Genomic DNA, 8547 nt, shown 5'->3' on the forward strand with positions numbered 1-8547 from the left:
ACCCTACACGATTGACCTCTTAACCTCCTGGTTGAAAAACATCCACTCTTCCTTAGGGGTGAATTTTGAACCTACAGCGTGCCCCACAGTTGCTTTCCCAAATGCAATACGGTGAATAAGGCTAACAGCAACGCATTTACAACAGGAGACTTTCTGCTTCTGGTGTTCAAGGGAGATTTGACTACAGTAATTGCTCTGTTTCCTGTACTTAAAGAGGCTGCATTGCATACCATGGTTTTCATTTTATTTAACCAAGTGGAGAACAACAACATGACTAACCTAGAGATGGATTTAATAACTAACAAAATAGACTTGAAAAAAGGGCAATTAAAGGTCTTAAAAGTTCCCACAGGTGTGGATGAACATTAAGAATACTCGTGGAATCACTAAATCATTTGGGTTGAAAGGAGCATTTAGAAGATCACCTAGTTGCAATTGCCCTGCTGTCAGCAGGGACACCTCCCTCTAGACAAAGTTGCTTCATGCCTCATCCAGCCTGGCTTTGAATGCATGGGAAGGGGCGGAGGGACTCATAACCTCAATGGGCAACACGTTCCAGCATCTCACCGCCCTCACAGTAAAACATTTCTTTATGAATTCTAGTACAAATCTACCCTTTTCCAGTTTAAAGCTATTTTCTTCCATCCTGCTACTGCACACCCTTAAAGAAGTCCCTCCCCCATAGCCTTCAGCACATCAGCAAGCACAGGTAAGTCCTAATCAAAAACAGTTAACGCTGCAGGCGAGATGAGGGAAGAAAAGGAGTATGTGATGCAAAGTGGAAAAGTATAAGTCCTAATGATGCTTGCCTGGACGTTCCAGAGCAAACCTTCAACAAAACAGCTCTGACTGTGTTCATCCATACCTCAGCACCTCTGGAATTAGTTGAGGACATATATGCATTCTTTGTTTTTATTTTATATATACAGGCAGCAGCTTCCAAAGTTTAATCAAGGCAAAAAGTTGATTAACTGCCTTCAGCTGAAGCCTGCCAGCAAACAGCCCTCTACCTATGCACTGAGCATTTGCTGTGTTTTAGCCTTTGAACATTTCTGTGGCACCCCATCCCAAAAGCTCACCACTCACCTCAGCAGCTGGCTGGAAGATTAGCTCTACAGCTCACATCAGAAAGGAACACTTTTACAGATAAATGTGGAAGAAACTGAGGAATTCTGACTATGCATGAGGACAAGGGGCCAGAACAGAAAGAAGTACAGAAATCTCTTTTGCTTTGTAAGAAGACAAGCATTTCTAGGTATACATATGCAAAATGAAGCTGAAGTACTAAGAAATACCTTCAGACCAAACACAACACAACCTGTGTAAAAGAAGCGTTCAATATAAGTAATAGTACTACAAACATGCCTCATCCATTCCTTTCAGCAAGCAAATCTCTCTAGTCACTTAATGGCAGTCACCAGTTAACCGAGTTTGGGGAGAAACTTAGTAGGAATAGGCAGGACTTGGGAGGAGTTTGATAGAATGGGGGCAAGGCTTTGGCTTATCCATAGCACATTTCAAAGGAATAAGCTCCTGGAATTGCAGATCTGAAACCTTCAGATAAGAAACTGGACCAATCACCGTAAAAGAAAGCTCGTTCAAACTGACTTGACTATACATTGTGCATATCCAAGAAGGAGTGAAAAGCAAGAAAACATTCAAGGTATTAGTTAGCATAGGACAACCCACTGTGTAAAATGGTTTAGCAATACCTACTTTGGGTAATCATGAGTGTCCATTTTGCATTGTATAAATATCACTGCTTGTGGGACACTAGTTGCACAGCTGGGGTAGTGTAGTGGAAACTCCACGTCGTTCAGGTGTATATACCTTAAATGAACTACCTTCCATTCTGACTCTTGTTAGTCAGAGTGTTGTTCTGCAGGTCAACTGCACTGTTTCAGCAACTGGTTAAGACACTAAGGAGAAAGCTTTTTAGTCTGTCTTTTAAGCCTCCTAGAAGCAAAAGCTACTCATTCCCTATATGCTGGGATCTACTTGCTTCCTACATGCGCACAACACACCTGCCAGATTTAATAACCTCAACAGCCTGCATATCCCATAGAGCAGAGAGAAGACAGGATAAACATGATGAAGTCAGCATGTCAAGGTGTAGCTACGGCCACATTCATTGAAATGTCGTGTTGCTCTTGAAAATAAAATTAACACCATTAGTTAAATAACACTCAAAAGGATTTCAGAAATGCAAACCCGTACCTGCCTTCAGTGACACTGCAGAACTGGCTTCCTCTTCCATCAGCTAACAAACCTGAAGACTCGAGCTGATTCCTTGTCAAAACATCCTGATCAACAATTACACTTTTGTCCAAGCAACACGTGCCTGTACCCAAAAAGAACATAATATTAACTGACAAATTAGTAAAGAACACCCCTCCCCAGAAGGAATTATGTCCTTACCTTACTTTTCTGAAAGAAATCAAAGACTAGTTAATAAAAGAAGGAAATTCTCACTTAGTACTTAAACCCACCCAGGCACAGCTGTTGCTGCAGAGTTTCAGCGACAGCTGTGTATGCCTCTTATTACTAGTCCCTTCACTTCCCCTGGAGGCACCCATATCACCTGGGAGCAGTTACTGTGGAAACCACAGACAGTTGGTTTTCCCTCAGAGAAAGTGTTACTAAGAGGGAAGTGAGGAGGAAGGAGGGTATTCAGGTGATGTTATTGAACAGTGCAGCAATCAAAACTACATACTAAAGCTGAGAGGATTTGAATCAATTTATTTTTCCAGCAACAGGAATTTCAGTACATCTCCTCTGCTCAAAACAGAGCTAACAGCTGCAGTGCTGCTCACTCCACATTAGATAACAGTGCCACATAAAACCTCAAGTGTCGGAAAGAAGCTATGGGAGTCAGTGAGGCAAGGTGTGCAACAGAGCAAAAACGGACAAGGCAAAATGCTGTCTACACAGCTTCGCCCTCAGCTCAAAGGAAACAAACCTATCCGCAACCATGGCAGGGCAAGCAAACATATCGGAGCCAGTCTAGGAGACAGGAAGATGAGGTCCCCAATATTGTGGCTGTGTGGGCTGGCGTGGTCTCCCCTTCTTAGTCAGCAATTGAACAAGCTGAACAAGGTGATCCTTTACTCAGCCCCAATAAGGATTCAGCTGCAGTACTGTGTCCAGTTCTGGGCTCCCTAGTCCAAAAAAAATACAGGGACCTCTTGGAAAAAATCCAGCAGAGGGCCACAAAAATGGTGAAGGGACTGGGGCATCTCCCCTATGAAGAAAGGCTAAGAAAACAGTCTGTTTAGCCTTGAGAAAAGACAACAGAGGGGATCTAATTCAGGTATATAAATATCTGAGGTGTGGGGGCCATAGCAGCAAGGCCAGTCTCTCTTCAGTGGTATGTGGAGACATGACAAGGGGAAGTGGACATACTATGGAACATAGGAAGATCCACACAAACGTGCGCAAGAACTTCTTTACAGTGAGTGTGACGGTGCACTGGAACAGGCTGCCCAAGGGGGTTGTGGAGTCTCCTTCTCTGGAGATATTCAAGTCCCGCTTGGACTCCTACCTGTGCAACCTGGTCCCTTCCAACCCCTACAGTTCTGTGATTCTGTGAAGTACATGGCTGGAAAAGACACAAAGCAGTGGTCACAGTTATAGATGGTTAGTGAGCCCTGTGAAACAGGTTGACACTGTGCCTCCCTGACAGCCACACTGTGAGTAGGCTCTTAACAGGCAAGAGAAATCACAAGTAGTTAAACATCAGAACAAGCCATTTACACAAAAATGAGCAACTTCAGATGGAAGAAAATTGCTGGGCAAGTGCTGAGGTTTAACCTCACAGGTGGGAATGCACCACACAGTCACTAACTACAGTGGCACGGGGGGAGAATTGGGGGAAAATTATATAACACATAGGTTGATATAAGCCTATTTACTAAAATAGACAAAAGGATATGAATTATAAGCTTATATACATAAATGGATATAAACACAGCATTAGAGGACATGCTTACATGACTTTTAGAACATGACATTTAGAACAAGTTAATAAACATTTGGTCAGCTCAGCATGAAGTCAGATTCATCTCCACTCACCTGTACTCCTTTAGTCAATGAAACAGCTGCTCCCATATAGAGATGTCCAGTACAGTCAATGAGCCGAGTCCTTCACAGAAAGCAACTTCTTGTGGATGTACCCAGACGGTTAGTAATTATGGACAACTGCATTGCACTCAAAGGGAAAAACACCAGTCTTAAACTGATCAGTTATGATGCAACTACACCTAGTTCACATCTCACACCAAAACCCTTGGAATCAGCTCCACATTTCCTCTAGCACTTCCTGTCTGTGGTACCATAGCAGCATTCAATACCCAAATAAGTCAGTACCCATCAGAGCTGGTATTGATTTTTGACTCTGATTCACAATGTGTAGTTTTTATCTAGGCCAATTTAGTAGTGATGAACAGTACTACTTTAAATAGATAACCATACATTACAGAAACTTATTTTCTAGGGAGAAGGTGTCATGCACAATTAACTCTCCTCGTTTGAAGAGTCAGCACCCTGCAAAGAAAGCACTGGCATTCAGGGCATGCATTTTGGCACATGGAGTTTTGTAACGCTCCACCAATTTATGATGAAACCAAGGCAAAAATCACACTCAATGATTTTTCATTTTCACTAATTATCTCCATGTACTCAATTAAAGTAAATCCTTAGATATCTCTGAAAATAATGATCCATAATCCAACCTAAATACCCAACACATCTCTCTTGATACTCCTTAATCTCTTAGCTTTTGTTTCCTCAAAAACATGCATTCCATTTGAAAAGCATTAAAGCCACCTGCTTAATGCACATTTTCAACCTTTTATTATACACCAAAAATACCCGGAAAACAGCATGACAAGCCAAGTAAACATCTTAAAGGGACCTAAAAGAAAAAAAGTCTCACAGTATATTCTGGAAAAAAACGAAGGTTTTGTGGAATAAATGCCAATTAGGAAGTTTAAAGATGACAGAAACCAGCTCATTTTCAACAATATATGCACCAGTGAAAGGAACCTAAAACTGCAGAAACACCTTGAATCAGCCAAATAAACCCTCCCACCCCAAACAAGACTATTAGCAAAACAAGAACCACAAAACATCCCTACTCAGACATCAGAGCTGGTTGAAGTAGGCCTGCTACAAGCATACACCTCAAAAAGCAAAGGAGAGAGGGATTACGCATTGCTTCAGGCTATTGCAAAGCCAGGCAGATGAAAGGACTCACCATGCCGAGAGACCTACCTAGAATAAGGAACAAGTGAGCCACGTAACAGCTAAAACCCTCCTCCGAAGCTTCATACCCACTCAATTAGAGTGTGCCAGCAAAAATAAAAATGTACCTGGTGTACAGCTCGGTTCTACATCCACCCACATCAGCTGGGACTTCCTGTAACTTCTTTCAAAAGGTCTCTGGATGAGCCGCCAAAAGACTAAAATCCATCAGATTCTGTATCCTTTCTTTCACTGTGACAACAGAACAAGATAAAATGTAACTCAATCAGATCATTCACAACACATAGTATATGAAAGCATACGTACATAAAGCAGTTCCAGCAAACACTGACATTTTAAAGTACCTAAGACAGAAATGAGCTCCCTCACAGTAACAGCAGAACACGAACACGGAGGAGCCTGCATAAACATCCCTACCCTTGTTTTACCTCTGAAGAGATCCTGTATTTTCAGGCTGCCATTCCTTTTCACCTCCAAGAGGTGACGCTGTATCGTAGGTTCCTAGTTCTGCTCTTCACAGAGGCTGCCCTACAGCAGAAATTAACAGCTCGCATAATTCAGTAACTTGCAGGACTGCACTGCAGACAGCTCTGCAAAATGGGTTGCTCTTACTGAAGTGAGAATACATTCTGTGTTTTAAGCAGAGCACATCCTAGATATAGCTTCAAAGCCAGTAATGTCAGCTAAAACGAGAGTAAGTGAACTCTCACTTGAAGACAAACTGCTGGAAGCTACTGAGATAACATTACTCTGGAATAACCATCTGGATCAACAAAAGTCCAGCAAATAATCTTCACAGATCATTCTCTCTGCAGGAAAAGAACCCTCAAAGCTAACTACTTCGTTAACTATGACACAACGTTAAGAATCCACCAACTGGAACTTCTTAATACCTCTCCTTACCCTCATACACCTGATATCAGAAGCTTCAAATCTCAACAGTATGTGAGCTGCCAGCTGGTCTTTAAAAAAGTTAAAAAATAAATCCCAAACAATAGCAAGTTAGTAACTACAGAAGTAAAAATAAACTCCAGTAATGCCATTAATAAACTCAGTCCTTCAAAGAATGTAAAAAAATACTTGTGCTCAAAGAGCTGGAGACCTAAGGTACAAACTGTCCCCACATTTGCCAATTAAAACAGCCCTGCCCCAACTGATCCAAAGAAGTCAAGTCAGTCTCTGTCCACATTGAGTGTTTTCCATCAATATGAATGGAGGCAGCTAAGGGACACCATGCAGCACAATTAACTTCAGGAAGGAAACATTCAGTGAAGACTCCTAACAAAACCCTCTCTGTGATATGCCCAGCTTTACAGCCTACTCGCACAGTACTGAATAGAGAGTATAATGAATGCACTCTAGCTCCTGGGATGTTATTTTTTCCACCCTATGTAAATGTTGCATGACTGTAGTCTCTGTGGGGATTTACTCTGAAGACTCTGTAGGAATTACAAAAACAGTATTACCACTGAACACCATCTTCTATTCAGAAATCAACACTGGCATTCAGGCTCCCGGCTACAAAGGGATGTCTACACGTCCCTAAAGACCCTGTTCCTTATCAGAGCAAGATTCATAACCCTACAGGAAGTGCATGTAATTTCCAATTCTCAAAATCTTCCCTTGTTTTGCATAATATAATCACTTGCTTGGTCTTTACAGTTGCTCTTAGTAACCTCAAGCATTACCTGATAATTTATGAAACCTATGAGATGAGCAGGCTGCCAAAACATTTACATTATACGTCAAGTAATAACCTCCAAAACTCACAGTTCTGTACATTCGAGTAAAAAATCATTTCCACTAGTACTAAAGAGCAATTGAACTAGTCAATGACATTCATGAGTCACCTCTCAGCCCTATCAAGCCAGGCTTTTTTCCCCTAGAACAGGTAGCTTCACACTACCCTAACCTGAAATAATGAATATAAAACAGAAATAAAAGTGTATCTGTAAGCTTGAGAAAATAAGGTAAACAGCAAAAAAGAAACTCTAGAGACAACTCTTATGTCCTAACTTACAAAACTTCACAGCTTTGGTCCATAATTCATACCTGTTTATTCCTGCTTCTCCTGCACCTTTGAGTAGTTGCTACTCCTTCCCTTAAAAGCGGAAAAATAAAAGTAGACAAGCCTGCCTGTTTAAAGTGGCTCACCCAGGCACGGTAGCTCTCCACAACAACGGTACTACACAGCAGCAGGACTTTCTTTCCTAAGCAGCAGATGTTGGAACACTAACAATGTTTCTCAACTCTGAAGTAACTGAAGGTATAAGTGACTGATTAGAAAAAAACATCCCAAACCACAGAAAACTAAAATTTACTTAAAGAAAAGTACAGCCACAGGAACAAAATTAAGTAAACCCACCACTTACCTACAGAAAACCTCCCTTATTCAGGTACCTGTAACAAAAGGTACCCCCAACATCCATTAAATGAGGACTGCAAAGGGGAGGATCCTGGCTCCACCCCTTCTTGTCAGCTGCATTGTGTGCACCTGAGCTCCCCCGAGTCAGCCCTAGCTTCCTACCTGATGCTGTCACCTGTTTAATCTCCGACCTACAATTCTGCTACCACATGAAATGAAAACCTGCTTTCAAAACATAACAAAAGGAAACATTCAGTGAGATCTCTAATGGGAAAGCATTATTTCATAGAATGACAGTTTATGGATTATGAGAAATCATGAAATACACATGAAATGTAAAGGTTAAGCATAAAAGACTGGATTTGCTGCTACAGATCAAGCACTTGTAGTGGAAACACAGTCCTCAGAAACATGTTCTTACAGAGAGAAAAATAGCTAAAGCTTAATGTACACATGCATGAAAGAAAGGAAAGACTCACCCAATAGAGGCCTTCAGTCTACTGGAAACACTGAAGCAAGCAAACAGTAACAAGTATTTAACAGGTTATTAAATGGAAAGACTCACCCAATAGAGACCATCAGTCTAATGGAAACACGGAAGCAAAATCCACCAAAGAACAACCTCAAAGGGATGCTGCTCCAGCCCTGGTCAGCCCTTAAATGAGGTCTAGAGGAGGTGGAGTCAGGCTCGACCCCATACAGAGCACAGCTGAATTACCCTCACCTGTGCTCAAAAAGCTGACCTGAAGCTTGCCTCAGCTGATTAATCAGTGGTTCAGGCTGTGATTACATATACATATACATACATGGACAAATGCATATACTAATACATATGTATTTATTTAACATGCAACATGAGACTGAGCTCAGCTGTCAGGTTTTCAAAGGTACGTTAATGTAACTAGAGGATGGCAATATAC

General features: G+C 41.5%; 1 long non-coding RNA gene across 1 annotated transcript; it reads right to left on the reverse strand.

Moving 5' to 3' along the window:
* Positions 1–4079: 4079 nt before the first annotated feature.
* LOC140254502 (uncharacterized) lies at positions 4080–8243 on the reverse strand. Its single transcript, XR_011904238.1, has 3 exons — positions 8193–8243; positions 5370–5493; positions 4080–4207 (listed from the first exon to the last, which is right to left on the reverse strand). It is a non-coding gene; the product is annotated as an uncharacterized lncRNA (long non-coding RNA).
* Positions 8244–8547: the final 304 nt, after the last annotated feature.

The sequence above is a fragment of the Excalfactoria chinensis genome, chromosome 6, assembly GCF_039878825.1.
Source record: "Excalfactoria chinensis isolate bCotChi1 chromosome 6, bCotChi1.hap2, whole genome shotgun sequence".
In the NCBI taxonomy this organism is placed as follows: Eukaryota; Metazoa; Chordata; class Aves; order Galliformes; family Phasianidae; genus Excalfactoria; species Excalfactoria chinensis.